Source organism: Pseudophryne corroboree, chromosome 6 (genome assembly GCF_028390025.1).
Source record: "Pseudophryne corroboree isolate aPseCor3 chromosome 6, aPseCor3.hap2, whole genome shotgun sequence".
Lineage (NCBI taxonomy): Eukaryota > Metazoa > Chordata > Amphibia > Anura > Myobatrachidae > Pseudophryne > Pseudophryne corroboree.
Window position 1 is genome coordinate 459927530 of NC_086449.1, and position 18821 is coordinate 459946350.

Genomic DNA, 18821 nt, shown 5'->3' on the forward strand with positions numbered 1-18821 from the left:
CAATCCTGCTCTGTTCTTCTGTACACAGATACAGTACATTGATTTTATACATATCTATGAAAATATGTTATATTTGTACAGACATACAGTATGTGCATGTGAGCATAAGGAAAGCCCCCACATGCTAATCAGTATAGATCTGATGATCGTCTTTATAGTGAAGAAATGCTGTATCTAATCATTGTGTGGAAAGAAAGCTGGGCTGTATTGAGACCTTTAAAAGAACAAAAAAACAAAAAACGAATACAAACTGTATTCTAGTTAAAATCATATCTTGCGTTACACTTACAGCAATGCATGAGTTGCCCGGTACATAAAAGATGTGTGACTGATATATGAGAGCTGCAGAAGTGAAAGCACAAGGCAGATGATTCATGACTGAATAGTGTAGGAAAATGCAGTAGCAACAACTTTCCTCAAGATGGAACTTTCCTACCAAGTAAAATGTCAACATTAAACTCTGCGACTTCACAAGCCAGTGCACAATTATGTTAACCTGGGAATCAATATACAATTTATTCTAAACGTTATATAATATTTAATAATTAACTGGTTAGATCAAACTTCTTTTTATTGGTTATGCAATATAGCAGGTGTTTATTGCGCGATGCCTTTTACATATGTATTAATTAGCATGCAGGATTAGCCATACCCTGTAATGTCAGAGAGCAGATGTTCACAAAATAAAATCTCTTCAATTATGACACAGTTGGATAAAGGGCACTACATCGAATTATTTCACAAAACAATATGAACCCTGCACTAAACCCTGCAAAAAGAATACATAGATATTAGGTCTAATCGGGGTTGTCAAAATTTTTTATCAAGTCGTTAAACATAACTATCTACCTTAATAATAAATTGTGTGACCAAAACCTACAGTATATTTTATTTCCCCTTCCAAGCAATTATAAAACGTATGTTTTTCCCCCTTCCTTTTCTCCTGGCATGCTCACAGTACTACATGTACTAATTAATAATTAAACAATGAAAAGCCCACAGTGTGGTGATTGCGAGGTTTGTTCTGTGCTTGAAATGCATATACCTTATTAAGAAAAGAAAAAAACCCTGAAAAAAAAATCACCACCGAGAGATAAAGCAGAACAGATAGAGGAATACAGATACAGCTACGAGAAGTCGAGAACGTGGCACCGAGACAGCACTGTCGCCTACATCGTTTCCGATAAAAGGGGAGCGGTGTCATATACAGTCCCCGTGCCTACCTCTCCTTCGTGGATTTGGCTACAATCGTTACCTATTGTTGCCAGCTAACTTGAGGGGATGCTTTCCTTGCCCGTGGTCAGGTTGAACGTCTGCTAAGAGGTGGATTAGGAGAGTTAGAAGACCAATAGCTGCCAGTGGGAGTATTTGCTATTCACATGGAAGAGGCTCGGCGGTGTGCTCTGGACTAGCATCCTCTTTCAGCACCACGGCCAGCTACAAGTGCGGCACCCAGGAGCACAAGCAGCTAGCCCGGCACTATAAGGGCAATGCAGCCGCTGGGCGCGGGATGGTAGGTACACACTGCCTAATGATGATATACTATGGGGCACACGGATACTTCAGTGGGTTAATATGCTAATGGGTGATGCATCTAGCGCAGCAACTTGCAGTGGGGGTCTATAAAGTGCTCAGCAGCACAATCTTGTAGACTTGATGTGCAGCAGATACAAAAGTGCATCCAGAGCTGCTAATTATTTGTTTTATGTCTTTGTGTTATTACTGTTCCTTTTTCTAATTATGTTTAATACGGAATTTTACTCCGCTAATTACTGTAATTGGAAACCCTGTGTTTTGATACGATGTTAGTATCAGGAGTATTTTGGATGTACACCTGTGTCAGGATTGCGCAGGGACCCTCGGGGACTTCCCAAAAGAAAAGCCGTAAAAGTGGGAGTTTTGGGCGAATGGGAGTTCTAGTGATTTTGGAATAGTTTGAATGATATCACATTAAGAAAGTGACATCGTTATTTCAGCACCATGGGTGTATCAAGTAACTGGTATAGCATGTATGCATTACAGAACTGATACGATGCAGCGTCCTCAAATCACATAGCTAATTATTACTGTACATGCTATTATTTCCACTCGCTTTTTAGTTAATATGGATGTGATGTCGTTTTTTTGCTCCAGTTCGCTCCTCCTTTGCAGCCTTGTTAAACATAACCTAAAGTGACTATGATGGGGACCCCTCTGAGGAGCACACAAGCTGAGGGGGGTCTTTTACGCAGTTTTGTTGTTTATTACTCACGCTGATATCTTTTACTTTGCACACACAATAGCATTGTGCATAGGATTTGATGACAACACAATTTCCTATTAAGAGAACGAGTTACAGTTATTTTAATATACGTATATCATATATGTATATGTTTTATTTATTTTTAATTTAAAATCAAGTTAGATGTGAAGTGATGTTTCTTTATATTGTTAAGACTTTTTAATTGGCTTTTTAATATGTAAATTTACCTCCTGGGGATATGATAGCACATCTTAATCATCCAATTTATTGTTTAAATCCCACAACGTCTCCTACTTGATTTAGGTTGGAAACTGTAAGCCTCAAACTTTATATAGTCGGATATTCCATTACTGAAATGTTAATTTACAGTATATGTAAAGAGAAATGCAGCAATATCGCCCCTATCACCACCTTGTCTTTTATTGATATGTTCGACTCTACATGTGTTGTTAGGCAGCTTCCAAAAAGATGAAAGGTGAAATGATTTTGGAATGTATAGGCTAAATAGATCCCTGTTAGCAACAGTGAACAGAAATCCATCTGCTCAGCAGAATAGCGTGAGGATCCCCAGAGGCTTGTTCAGCCAGTGAAAATATAATAGAATCACACAAGACTCTGAATTTCTGACACATACTGTTTTGTGCAAATGAAATACATTTTTGTAAATCTTTAAAGTAAAAATAATTTCCTGTGATGCCAGGAATCCTCTCTGCTATGTATAAATTGAGTCCGATTGCTGTACTGTACAGTATGTCTGTGAGGTGCTCAGTTTGCAACGTAACCCTGTAGGATTTCAAATGTTCACTTTGTATTGAAAATGTTCTCTCTGTAACACAACAGGCAGCAGGAGACATTTGACAGTGTGATTTTTCAAACTTAATATATACCACACAGTAGAATGTAATCAAAATCGATTACCAATGTAACTAGCATACAAGGAAGGGTGCCCCTGACATTCAGGCTTCCAATACCTGTGACCTTTAGAATAGAACTTATTGGAAGAATATTACAGCTACATTGAAAGAGATGGGGGGCATATTAACCTGTCTGTTAGGAATGATGGTGACATAAAATGCATACAATGATCTTTATACTATGAGCTAAACCATTTATTAGAATTTATGGTTCAACATGTAATAATGGATAGATTTTAGTATGTGTGTTTGATTAAAAATGGAAGATGTGTGCATTCCAATTGCTCTCCATGGACAACAAAAGAGCAAAACATGGAGAGATTCTGAATCCCGATCCTTCTAAAGGCTAAATGCTAAAATTTTCTGACAAGTCTTTCACTTTGATATCTGTTCTGTTGAACAAAATGTGCACATTTTGTGACAATGGGTAGTCTGTACTTTCCAGCCTAAAGCCTGCCAGGTAAATTAGTTACATTTGGACCCTTAAGCACATCAGATAAATAGATTTAGGATTTGATTCTGGCTAGTGCAGGGCTTTGGAAGTAGGAAGATACGCTTGACTGTTGTCTTTTTACATGAATAAATCAATAGTTATAGAGCTTGTTTTTCTTTTTAGAAAACCTTTGTTGTACTCAATGGATTAGTTACATTGGCAGTTTACAAGTCCACTGAACTAATAATACAGATAATGGAGGAGATCTCTAGCTAAGTAAGTGTCCCTGATAATTAGCATTATAAGATACCAAGAACCAAATAATTAACTTTGCTGATTCCATTATTCACTCATTTCGATTCACATTGGCATACACAGCCCCCAATGATCTCCATGAAAGTTAAATCCATAGAATGGATACAGCATGATACAGCCGTGAATGTTATTTCATGGTGATTACATGCCATTTAACTTTATTAATGGTGTGTGCTATGCTCAGATTAGAATAATGCCAGACATATGCAGTGTTGTGTGCTTCAATATTCACTATGATTGCTTGCTTTTATAGCTGACGCATCATAATTCTTCAAACATGCACAAACCTACAGCATATATTTCACACCGTCTATAGTATTGTAACCGATTGTTTATATGTCATTAACAGGCCTTGGTTTATTAGATCTAGACAGTATATACATTATTTGAAAAATAGGGAATGCCACTGATTTGGCCAAATGTATTACCATGTCTTAAGATACTTGTTTCTTGGACACTTATATTGAATTTTGAATGCATATATGCGCTAGAGTAAAACTGGAAAATAAAATATGAATTATAATATGCTTATAGATATCAAGAGTTTTCCATACTCAGTAAAGTGATATATAACTCCATGTTTGTTTGTTTTTTGCTATATTCAAATGACCCAGGATTCTGCCCCATACTCATGTATACACTCCCACTGTACACACTCACATAAAAATATAAGCAAACAAAAATTACAGGCAATACTCTATGTGATAAATATATACAAGTGCAAAAGTAATGTCAAGATGTAAGTATGATTAATAAATTGTTAAAATGAAAATAATAAAAATGGCTGGGGTCCCTAAGGCCCTTTGCATCAATTAATACCTAAGGGGGTTTCATATGGCTACTTTACATATTATAAAGTAATACCCTCATCCAGTCCTTCAGTTTTTAGCAGTGGATGGCATTCAGTTATGCATTCGGCCCTGTGGGACTAACCCCTTTAAATTGACGCTGGGCACTCTGATTGAGTAGTGGGTTCTTGCCTAGTATAAATGTTGATTCTGAATGTGTGCTTTAGTATAAGATTGCAAATCAAAATGGAGTGTTCTAGAATATCATGTAAAGAAACCATATTGTGTATTGTTCTCAGCTGACATTCTACATCAGTCACACCTATGTTATAGTTAGAGTTCTTTCAAATACTATACCTTCATCAGTCATTACACTAAAATAAAATATCTAATTAGTTTGTTTCTCTATCCATTGTTTAGAAACTAACCCTCCGAATACTACATCTCATTTCAAGTATTTCAAACACTAATACAGTTATACAATGTACATTCAGGGGGTGATTCAGACCTAAAACTATCACATCTACGATTAGCTTATCTGACATGCGGGGGGACGACCAGCACAGGGTTAGTCCGTCCCGCATGTCAAGCCCTACCCCCCCAGCACAGGTGCAAAAGCATCGCATGACAGCGATGCTTTCGCACCTGGCGAGTAGCTGCCTACCCGCCAAGTTTTGGGTGAGATTACACACCCCAGCAAAGGACCGGACAAATCTGCGTTGTACAGACTGCGCCGTCCCCAACAGCGTTCTAATACCATTGGCATGCCCCCTCCCACCCCGCGACAGCCTCAATCGCACCAGTGAGATGTTTTCACAACTCACTGGGTGCGCACGTGCTGTATGCCCGCTGCATGGGTGCACTGCTCAAAGGGCTTCAGGCTGCAATTGCTGCCGTTGCAGTGATCGGGTCTGAATTAGGCCCTTGATTTTCCAGTTTGCAAATGCTTTATAAAACCATGTTTGGCAATACATTTTTTTGTTATCAAACTCCTACACCTGAATATTTTTATTAAATATAGATATTTTTAATTAGAATTCGTATATATTATTTTGCTCAAATCTAATTATTGCTACACCGACACATGATGCTTTATAATATATATATATATATATATATATATATATATATATATATATGTTCCACACGGACCGGCACTCCCTCCTCCACTTGATATTAGCTCCGGTGCCCTCCATGGAAATCCAGACATATATATATATATATATATAAATAGGCAAATAGGCGGCACTCCCGGGCTTCTCAGAAATAACACTCGAGATCACTCAAGGTTAATAGCTTTTAAGCTATTAACCTTGAGTGATCTCGAGTGTTATTTCTGAGAAGCCCGGGAGTGCCGCCTATGTGCCTATTTGTATACTACTTTGAGTCTGGAGGGCACCCGGCAGGCTGTTCATCTCCATCACAGTGGAGTGCCGAATATCCTTTTTCTCTCTCTCTATATATATATATATATATTTTTTTTTTTTTTTTTTTAAATGAGAAATATATTTACAAAAATTAAACTGACATTGTTTATGTTATAAAAAAATCAGTTGAAATCAACTTGGAAAAATATATGTTTAACAGAGTGCAGTAAATCATTGATCCCAAATCCTCAAACATGATCATTTCTTTCTCGTCTCACTCCAATTAACATTCTTTCTTTAGCCAGGCCTGCATTTACATTTTGTGGCTTACAATGGTGCGCCAAGCTGTCATGAAATTTAGTTGCCCCAATCTCAACCCTATCTATATAACAGTAATAATTATGTTTTACACTAATTAAATATGATCAGAAACTTTTTTTTATACTATAAAGCATGTATGTCCCAGTACAGTAGGTAAGCTTGAAATTAAATTTTTATTTCTGCCACCATGCACGTTCCATCTTAAACCATAAACCTGCTTATGGTTGCATGGATTTACTTCCCAAAAGCATAAAGTGGGCACAGAGCTGGCCCTAACTAATATGATGCCCTAGGCAAGATTTTGGCTGGTGCCCCCTAGCACCGCCACTAGTTATGCAGGGGATGCCTGGCATGAGTCAGCTGGCAGCTCTGCTAACGGTGGGCGCCTTTTGTTTATGAAAATGTATCTTATTTGCAGTACTATGTGGCTAGGATGCACAAGTAGCTTCTGCTGATTAAAATGATATGCAGTATGCCTATATTCTGTGTGCGACTGCGGTTGTATCTGCATACGAAATGCTACATTACAGTGATTTCCAGGAATACACTGCAATGTAGCATTTCGTATGCAGATACAGCCACAGTCACACACAGAATATAGGCATGCCACATATCATTTTATTCAGCAGAAGCTGCTGGTGCCCCTAAGCATACAAAATGCCCTAGGCATTGCCTAGTTTGCCTATGCCTAAGGCCGGCTCTGAGTGGGCATGTACTTATGAATGTGCAAAACATCTGCATGTTTCCTGGCAAATGAGCATTACAGTTAAATTATTACAAATCAATATATATATATATATATATATATATATATATATATGCAGACAAATGCCCGGCACTCCACCTTATTGATAGCATCCACCTCGGTGCCCTCCAAAAGGAATGGTATACACAGCTGGTACAGGCGGCACTCGTAGGTATTTTGAAAAAAAGAAATGCTCAGACCATATAGTCAACGTTTCAATTTAGTTCATAAATTTTCATCAGGACAACAAGATATACAAAAGTGCTCACCTTTTAAAGCTTCACCCAAAGTGCACTCCATGCCGCCGCATCCCGCGCCGGTCTCGTCTGACGTCACTGGAGTGCGCCCGTCCTCGTAACCTGGCAACCTGACATCAGGAGGCCCGGGACGGGCGCACTCCAGTGACGTCAGACGAGACCGGCGCGGGATGCGGCGGCATGGAGTGCACTTTGGGTGAAGCTTTAAAAGGTGAGCACTTTTGTATATCTTGTTGTCCTGACGAAAATTTATGAACTAAATAGAAACGTTGACTATATGGTCTGAGCATTTATTTTTTTCAAAATACCTACGAGTGCCGCCTGAACCAGCTGTATATATATATATATATATATATATATATACATACAGGCATGTAGAAGTGGCACTCAGGTTTCCTGTTTGGATGCCGGGGTGCCCTCCAAAAGCAATAATATACGATACCAGTTCCCTTTGGAATAAAGGAGAGGCGGCACTCATCCGGTCTTGAAAAAAGCTGGAAAAATGCTGTGTTTAATCACATCACAACATTTTAAAGCTCACATGCTTTGTCTTCTGATGCACCTGAAGACAAAGCATGTGAGCTTTGAAACGTTGTGATGTGATTAAACACAGCATTTTTCCAGCTTTTTTCAAGACCGGATGAGTGCCGCCTCTCCTTTATTCCAAAGGGAACTGGTATCGTATATATATATATATATATATATATATATATATATATATATATATATATAGTAAGACTAAGACAAAACTATATTTTCTACAGTTAGACTAATGTGTATTCCAAATACGGGCTACATCAGTCTCCAATAATGTTTTGCTTATTCTACCCTCTGATTGCCTTTTGCTATCCATTGCAAAGCATAATTATGTAACAGTTCACAAATGCCAACACATATATACACAACAATGCCATCCTGCTGGCATGTGATCCAGTCAGGATCCTGGCAGTTGTGATCCCGACTGTCAAAATACAGACGCCGTAATTTCCGACACTGATCTGAATGCTGGTGCTGGTATCCTGACGTGTGGGTGAGGTGAGGGTTGGGTTTAGGCAGTGGGGGGTGGATTAGGGTTAGGCTGCAGGACCGGGGAGGGAGGGGGTAGGGTTAGGGTGCAGGGAGGTGGGTTAGGTTCAGGATTATTTGCATACCGTAATGAGATACTTTGGGGATGGGGATAGTGTCTAAACACAGAAAGCATTTTTTTGAACCATCAGAAAAGTGAAGGTGTTACTATCTTGATTGTGCTAACAAAAATAATAATCAGATAATGATACTGATCCATTGTATAATAATAATAATAATAATAATAATAATAATAATAATAATAATATATCAGTAATTAAGTGCATTGCACATCATATAGCAACAACAATTATAAAAAATACATAATATATGCATAGGAAAATGCAAAATTTCAGCATAATACACAGTCCAAATCAAAAATTTTGGGCTTCTCTGTGAAATCTAATAATATAGTAGTTTTACCACTTAACTCTACTATTTACATCCTCTACAATAGTGTATTACAGGTTGAGTCTCCCTTATCCAGAATGCTTGGGACCAGAGGTATTTTGGATATGGGATTTTTCCGTATTTTGGAATAATTGCATACCATAATGAGATATCATTGCGATGGTACCTAAGTCTAAGCACAGAATGCGTTTATGTTTTATATGCACCTTATACACACAGCCTGAAGGTAATTTTAGCCAATATTTTTTATAACTTTATGCATTAAACAAAGTGTGTGTACATTCACACAATTCATTTATGTTTCATATACACCTTATACACACAGCCTGAAGGTCATTTAATACAATATTTTTAATAACTTTGTGTATTCAACAAAGTTTGTGTACATTAAGTCATCAAAAAACAAAGGTTTCACTATCTCACTCTCACTCAAAAAAGTCCGTATTTCGGAATATTCCGTATTTCGGAATATTTGGATATGGGATACTCAACCTGTATATACATATACTTTACCAGATCATTCTACATTGTTGGAAAGCAAACTGAATGCCCATATCCTTCTATCTTAAATAATTACACTACACTTAACATCAAACATTCCCTACTGTATTCATTCTTTCTTCATTGCATCTTTGAAAAAATATGAATAATTTTCAACAATATCTTCTTATTTATGCTTACTGTTGCCTCTAGGATTTCTCTTGTGCTGCACCTTTTCTCTAACTCTCTTCCTTATGACTCTAGATATTCTCAGAGATTCTAATCTTTCTTTAAACCTTCCCACAATAGAAAAGCATATATCCTGAACCCATAAAAGCTGTCTTTATTGGTATTTCTCAAAACACAATATGATTTTTAATAAACACTCTGATAATATACATTATTTTGCACTTCATATTTCTTTCCCTTTATATTGTAATCTCTGTGTGCAGAAATCTATTCCTCCTCATGTTTGTGTATATGTTAAAATCATGTAATTGTTAAAAGTCCCTGTAAGCAATAATGATGAGATCTATGTGCTGTCTGAAAAGCACTCAATCGCAGCCATATATTGTACTTAGAATAAACGTGCTACACCAGTATATGAGCTTTATTTGTTGCAAGTAAAAATTAGACTTTTTAGCATAAAAATATTCAGTTGTGTCCATTATTTAATAAAACAATATAAAGCTAACTATAATTATTGATATTCTTGTTGCCTCTAGTTTATAAACATTAGGTAGACTAATTAAGATAAAATTCACAGTGATTATTGTTATGACTGGACAGCTGATCATACATTTTTAAGCATTACTAAGTTGAGAAGAATATTCATTTGTCAGTAAGTATGTTCATATTACAAATGCAAAGTAAATTATATCAACAAAACATTTGCATACATGAAAATGTATATGCAATTAATGAAGTAAAGTATAATACAATAACTAATGAAAGTAAACTGTTGGAGTAGGAGCTAGGTTGAGGCGTATTGGGGACACTTAAGACTGGTGGGCCCTATAGAGCAAAATCTCGGACACAGGGTTTGGGTCCTTGGGAGCAAACCTTCTGTGTATACATGAACAGGGGGCATTGCGACACATTGTGTCACCATTTCACATTGCACTGGGGCATGCACATTGCTTCCCCTGGTGCTGGGCTACCCCAGTCTCATGCACAAATCATGAGCATTCTTTCTGCGAGAATGCCCATATGTTTAAAGTGGCAATTATTCACAAGACAAAACCAGGTTGGTTTGCCTTGTAAATGATTGCTGCTTTAAAAATACTGGCCTTGTAGCTCCTGAGTAAACAAATCAAACATCACTGTGTCTGTGTTTGTATTGAAAGTACATTAATCAATAGTATTTTCCAGCTCCTTTACAGTACTGTTTCCTTTTTGATTGCATCTGGTTTCTTTAGCTGATTCATTTTGGCTTTACAAAGTCAGGAATCTGCATTTATGTGACCAGGGTTCTTGCACACAAAACATTCATGTGTTTCTGGTCAATGACTAGTACTTTTAATAATCCATTCTTGTACTCTCAATGCTGTATCATGCTTATTTTAATGTTATATCTTGCGATTGAACACATCCATAAGTTTCTCTTTAACATACTCTAATGTTAGGTCATCATGATCTGAAATCTAGTACTGTTACAAGTGTCTCATAACTGGGAGACCACTGAGTAGCAGAACTGCTATATGAAAGTCTATTATTTCTTCTCCTATGTAGCACATTTTTTTTGCTATTTCTAGTGTATATCTTAGATAATCCTGTGTGTGCTAGCCTTTGAGCAGTTTAGTCTAGTACAACATTCTTATTAAATACAGCTGATTGCTTAAATTAACACTCTCATGCGCTTTTTGCAGCATGTTCCTCATTTCTCTGTGTTACAGTTACATAAATGCACAATCTGGTCATCTACATGACAGAGATTGTAATCTGGACTTTCTGATCTTTCTTAAGGGCCCTACACACTTGGCAAAATCGATGGTAGATATGAATGATAGCGTCCAAAAATGAATGATAAATCGCTCATATCTTCCAGTGTGGATGTACCAACAATGAACGATGTGCGTCCCCGCAGTCATTCATCTTTGGTCTATCCGCGTTCATACATGCAAGCCAATTTGGACAATATAGATGTAATATACTGTCATATCGTCCAAATTGGCCATAGATATCGTCCAGTGTGTACGCAAAAATCATTGGTGAAAAATAGACCAACGATAATATCGTTAGTTGTTAAATCGCCCAGTGTGTAGGGCCCTTTAGTCCTTTCCTCTGTGACTGGTTAGGTTTATACTCTTACTGTATATACATGTCCATATACCTATATTTATGAGCAGCATCTTTACTTTAAATGTCCATGTTTTTATCTCTGGATTTTCAGACTCATCGCTGTGAATTTGATTGAAGCACTGGTAGTAGAAGCTGTTTCCTCTGGGCTCTGTCTTTTCTTTCACTGACATTCTGACTTTTATAGCTTTTCTTTCTTTAGTCCTGGGCCCATACTCTTTAAGCAGATATGCTACTGTATAAAGGAGCAGCAGAAAGTGTAATCAAACAGGTTATCTTCATTTCTATACAAACAGGATCAAACATATGCTGCAAAGTTAACATGCTGGTTTCTACATGGAAGAAAGGAAATACGGCACACCTTCTTCTATAACTGGGTAGACCCACCCCTTAGTACTTTTTTTTTTTCTCTAACTTGATCAGCAGGTGACCGCTCATGCCATTTGCTCGTAACAATCACAGTTGTATAACAGTAATTGCAATTTCAATGACAAATATCTAATGTATGGTAAACACTAGCATATAAATTCTGCAGATCCGATAAACACTCTGAGCTGACAGAGGGATTATTGGATCAGTCAATACACACTGAGCAATTCCTAGCCCAGTATGTAGTTTCTTCAGATGTTTTACATGGGATTGGGAGCACGTGCAGTACATCAGATCCCAACCATTGCAGGAGTGTTCAAATCCATTTATCGGCTAACTCTCCTGCATACCCAATATAGGATTATTGGGCCGATCAAACATTTATTATCTGAACAGCCCATAGTTGTATAGTGTGTACCTGACGCAACAGTTAATAATTTAGTAACAGATTAAAAACATCCAACATTTATTTGATAGATTTTATTGTGTATTTCTTGAGCAGGCAACCAGCACACCAGTACTGTCTTTTCACAATCATCTTTTAGAACGGAGAAAGAAGGAGGGGTCAGGAAGCAGCAAGGGAAAGCCAGGCATGCTTAACATTTGTTGCAACTAATTAAACAAACAATAAAGCAACATGCTTGCAACTCAGTAAGCAATTTACCATAGGTGTGATGGCATTTAGTACACAAGATGTGGTCAAATTTAATTGATCCTTTGTAGTGGTGAAAACATAGATCACATTGTATGGATAAACTGCTGTACTTGGAAGTAGAAGGATGATTTCACAGATGCATGGATGGAAGTCATCATACCAGCTGATCTATAGGCATGGCTGATAAAACTGGACTCATGCACTAGACTCCACGTCCCCCCTTCCCCTCCGCAGCCTTTCAGCCACAGTCTGACTGCAGAATATTGCAGCCCGGCACCTTGCAGCTGTATACTGCAATTCCCTGAGACAACATGATGGTAATCATGTCATATTGGCCCTGTCCCTTTCCACTGACCTATGAGTTGTGACCAATTATGTCATGGAAGCTTAATGATGAAAAGTGCTTCAGTCCATCACTGCATTAATGACCTCCTGCAGCATACTCTTCCCTCAGGGTAGGGCAGTCTCCAAAAGTACAGATGTAGCCAGGATCATCATTTCCGGGATGTGTATGCACATGCATATGCATCGCACCAATACTAGTCACACCTGGCTGCGCCTATTTGCACCCAGGAGTAAGTCTATGCAATGGGTACACAAAGCAGGTGCGTATATACGCATGCACAGACTGGCATGCGCACACGTCATGGCAACATAGTCACATCCACAAGTAGGTGCAGTCTCGGACTGTGGCTACATCTGTAAGTTTACTGTAAGTGTACTTTATGTGTCCTGTGTGTGTGTTTGTCTGTATACTGTAAGTATGTGTATATGTGTTTTATGTGTGATTGTGTGTATTTGTTCTCTGTGTGTATATGTGTGTGAAAGCCTATATTAATATTAAGGAGAATGCTTGACTACTACACATCCTGCAGAATTATAATATAAGCAGCAGAAGTATAAAGGAATTTAACATTTTACCTATAAGTGTACAGAATCTTGCAAGCGCTGTCATCTTCCACCCCATGCACTTGAATTGTGCACTGACTGGACACTATTTATTAAAGCAATGTGTATACGTATGTGTGTTTTTGTAATATATGTGTGTATATGTATGTATATTTGTGTTCTATGCTTGTGTGAATATATATATATATATATATATATGTGTGTGTGTGTGTGTTCCATAAGTGTAAACACTGTACTTATGTGTATGTGGTTTGTGTATGTACAGTTTGTGTAAATGTGTATTTATGTGTTCTATGAGTGTGTGCACTGCATATATGTGTGTTTGTGTGTTCTATGCATGCGTTTGTCTGTGGGTATGTGTTCTATGTAACGTGTGTATATACATATTATATAAATATATGTGTGGGTATGCACATAGAAGGACTCCCTCCCCCACGAGTCCTGCACTTGCTCCTGGGACTCATCAGAAAATTTGGAATGGGTATGACAAACTCGTATGTAGTACAATATTTGGTCAGTTTAGTCAAATTAACCATACTACAGTAGTTTTGGTCTCCATGCCCCCTGAGTTCCCTGCTTTGCAGAGACCTCTACTGGACTGGCACATGTACAAAAACACAAAGCCAGATATGCTCAGAAGAGGCTCCTACTCCATTTTTTTAGAGTAGTGGTTGGGTCTGGAAAGCAAAGGGTGGCAATGTCAAGCCCTTATCTAAATATAGCTATGTGATTTTGTGACACAATATTCTGCCCCTGTTGACACATAAAATTGCAAGTGTACAAATAGTAACAACTTTATAATATGCCTATAAGATAGGACAAGAACACTGATTTGCAAATTATCTTAGTTGGAGAATATTTATTAAAAAATTTGGTTTTCTCCTTGATGCAACATATGTTTTGAAGCTGGGACTTTAGTTTAAACATTTGAAACTGACTACAAAATGCATATATATATATATATATATAGCAATAAAGTAAAAGTTTTGTTTCACGTAGACATAAAGCATCTGATGCAGAGCTGAATCAGTGCCACTGCTTGCACAGTTGAATGATTATTTGATACTGCAAATGAGCAAAAAGTCCTGAAAGCTGATATGGCGTATGCAGTATGCAGAGACGCTGGAGTTCCTGGCATTAGAACTGGCAGCACAAATCTATAGGTGTTCCTGGACGGTGACTGGGAAGTGGCCTAAAGTGAACTCAAAAAAAGGCAGTCTCATGGGCGTAGTATAGGAGTCTCATAGGTGTGTCAGTGAATAACGGCTGTGCTCCCATATGCAGAATCTCAGCCACAGAGACCATGTTTAGAGGAATTTCAGTAGGAGACACAGGGCATTTCATAGGCTGATGCAAGTGTTGATGGTGTGCTGATCGTGGTGTGTTCACAATCACTGGCAGAGTTAACTCTCTACGGGCATTAAAAGTGGGCATCTCAGGGCTGGCATAGTCAATGCATGCTACTACACAAGGGGCAGGCTGAAATGCACATGCCAGGGCTGTAACTAGGAGTGCGCAAGCAGTGCCTCTGCACAGAGAGCAGGGTTCTGTGGACAGCCCTTGCTTCTGGCTAGCAAAGTGTCTGTAACAGTACCCTGCAGACAGTATCGCTGCTGCATACTGCCCGTAGTGTCCTTTGGATGCTCTAGACATGCACATTGCAACCTGTACAACCTCCCAGAGCATCCTGAGGACACTCCTGGAAATAATGCACTTACTATGTGGTAAGCATAGGGCTCAGAGCAGCCTGTTATGGCACTGGTGCATGCATTAGCAACCAGTTCTGAATCAGACAGAGATACATTCTGTGGTCTCCAGTTGTTGCTGCTAATTGCTCTGACAGTGAAGGGATGAGATTCTGACAAAGCAGTCCTTGCCTCGGGGCAGCTAATGCCCTGTATCAGTAAACTAAATATAAGGCACCATAGTTCTTATTATTGCAATGTCTTTCCATAGCATAATGATGATACAGGTTGAGTATCCCTTATCCAAATATTCCGAAATACGGAATATTCCGAAATACGGACTTTTTTGAGTGAGAGTGAGATAGTGAACCTTTGTTTTTTGATGGCTCAATGTACACAAACTTTGTTTAATACACAAAGTTATTAAAAATATTGTATTAAATGACCTTCAGGCTGTGTGTATAAGGTGTATATGAAACATAAATGAATTGTGTGAATGTAGACACACTTTGCTTAATGCACAAAGTTATAAAAAATATTGGCTAAAATTACCTTCAGGCTGTGTATATAAGGTGTATATGTAACATAAATGCATTCTGTGCTTAGATTTAGGTCCCATCACCATGATATATCATTATGGTATGCAATTATTCCAAAATACGGAAAAATCCGATATCCAAAATACCTCTGGTCCCAAGCATTTTGGATAAGGGATACTCAACCTGTATTATCATTTATTGTCTATACAGTTCAATACACAATTAGTAAACTGTCTTTGCCACTTCAAAACATGGAGTGAAAATTCTAATGATAAACGAGATGGAAAAGTAAAACAAAATCTATCATATATTTTTCAACTGATTTTGGTAAAGGATGATATACTGTATAGCAGGGTCAAGCAACCTGTGGCACTCCATTTGCTGTGGAACTATACATCCCAGCTTGCCCTGCCACACGTTTGTTGTTCGGGTATGCCACAACTGTGGCAAAGCATGCTGGGATGTATAGTTCAACAGCAGCTGCAGTGTCACAGGTTACTGATCTTTGAAATATTAAATAGTATAATTACTGTATGTAGACAGTACATTCTGTATACATGGCATACTAGGCACAACCTTTAAGGTATAATACATATGGCAGCATCCAAATTTATGTCCATTTGCTGCCCACTTCACACAGCTATGCCAATTTACTACCCATTTTATAGGCAAACTAATACAGTATAAGAGAAAGAAAAGTAAAAACAACAGCCCAAATACTGAACATATTGATAATATAAATATTCTGAACATATTTTTAGGGCCCTCCGATTTAGGTACCATTATTAAGAAGTCTCATGGACACCCTGGACAAGTGGGAAGTGTCAGATGTCTTATTTGTCCCACTGTCAGAAATGCTTCAGTACACATTGAAATCACCAGTAGATAATGACTGTAACATATTCCATAGCTCAATCAGCATTCATTTAAAACACTAATACAATCAACCTAATTAACCGGTGTCCCCAACAGTATTATTTACTGTCCACACTTTCTTCTATTTGGCACCTGCTTGATGTCTCTGTGCACATTGTCCATTTACGTGCAATGAAGATTTTAGCTCAAGCATGACAGATACTGTGTAATAAAGGCAGACATTATGGAACAGAATCTGAAAATAAATGAACTTGAAATGTACACACCTCATGCATAGTAGTCTTGCGGGAGAATGAAATATTATTTTAATCTCCCTTTTACTATTTGATCTACAGAGATAATTTTTGATAGAAATGTGAACTATGTTTTTTGGGGGGATTCTGAAGTATGCTGTAAAATCATTAAATATCCCTTACCTGAGGTGTTGTGAATTAGAATACTCTAGCTGGTATAAGGTTACTCGCTAGCAGCCATTGTCTCTTCTTTACTATTGATCCCCGCTACTGACTGACAGTTTTATCATGGGAAGACTAAAAGCAACACTGCTTTTTTAGACAAACAGAGATAATAAGCAGCATTTGGGCATTGTTATTTTGTACCTTCCATGTAAATAACTATCACATGTATTCTGAGCTGCACTATCTGATATTTGTGGCCCCTTATATTTCAAGAGGGGCTCGGGGGCATGAACATGGAAGTACAAAACAGTAAAGGCTTGTAGGCATAAATTAAGCAAGTCATTTTTAGACAAGACTTTATGATTTATAACAAAGATGTGCGCTGACGCCGTGTTTTGGTTCTAATTCATCATAGTGATTTGGCAAACAAACCGCAAGTGTTTTGGGTCAGATTTGGTTTTTGGCTTAGTTAAAAATCATTAAATAAATTGATAATCATTGACAAAAGATGTATAAAAACAACTAATATCATGTCATTTTAAATATCTGAATTCCGAACTACAGGAGGATCCAAACCAGGAATCTTTGGACTGGATCTATTCAGGAGATCAGGACTGGGTTTTGGTTAGATTTGGATCCACAAAATTCGAGTGAATTCGGATTTCTGGAGAACCGAACCGCACAGCTCTTGTTTATACATATATTTTAAATACTTCCTCCCTAAGCACAAATTCTGCAAATGCGAGTTAGTGATGATTGCTGCACATTTGCTATGGATACAGCTAGAATGAGATTTAAGAATGCACTTATCTCCAGATCAAAATATGTACTGATGTGGATCGGTAAGTGAGCTGCACATACTATGCTAACAGGCAACTTTTATCTTCTATGTTAAATCACCTCAAATGTGTTTATCAATATTTAGCCACTACTGTGCCTACACTTGAATATGGAAGAGAACAGCAGGCTGTAGAAATAAAGCGTAAACTGATTACAATCAGGACCTGCGGCCCAAGCATCCTGTTGCTCAAGACAGAATGATAGGAATACTTACTGTATGACCATTTGCTAAAGTTTGGACAGTAAGACATCCAACTCTGTGAAAACTGTATTCTATCAGTGTAGTTATCCATTGTATGCTCTGTACAGAGAACAACATCTTTTACCTACATTCAGCACTGTCATTGGATGATAGAAACTTTCCATTTCTCACGTGCTCTGACCGAGACCTTTGTGTCTGTTTTCTACATGCAAGCCTGTTGCACATCAGTAAGAAAGCCATTTAAGAAATGCAATAGTACTAGATGTTGTCATTGAAAGTACAATAAGGTCTGCTTTCTGGTAGTCATGCTGCAGAAGGTTTTTTCTCTTAAGGAAACTACATTACTGGTGCCGGGTTTTCGTTTCAGTTTTTAGTGAGTCATATTCTGCATGTGGTAAATAGTTTATAGTCTATTCATGCTTTTTGGTCTATTTCAGTATCTAGTAATGTTCACTGAATTTCAGATCACTGTTAGAAGAGAGCAGTTCTCTGTAGAAAAGAAAAAATATATCTTGGCATCCTGCCAAAGTGAAGGATAGATATTTACAAAATTTCCTATTTGCTTTAAAGATATTAATTCCTTCTCTGGCAGGTAGAATGGAGTTAGTCATCTCTATGTAATGTAATTTGTTGTAGGTGTTTTCTGCCCCTTGAGTAGAAGGAGCTTCAATTTAAATTCAAGAGATACGGAGAAAATTACTCACTAAGTCAG

At 37.8% G+C, this 18821-nt stretch overlaps 1 protein-coding gene across 1 annotated transcript in view; it reads left to right on the forward strand.

Moving 5' to 3' along the window:
* The first annotated feature begins 1101 nt into the window (after window positions 1-1101).
* Window positions 1102-18821, forward strand: part of GRM8 (glutamate metabotropic receptor 8) — a 1527000-nt gene continuing 1509280 nt past the window's right edge. Inside the window, exon 1 of the mRNA XM_063927164.1 lies at window positions 1102-1513. The gene's annotated coding sequence lies outside the window, so the exon portion shown is untranslated. The remainder of the gene's footprint in view (window positions 1514-18821) is intronic.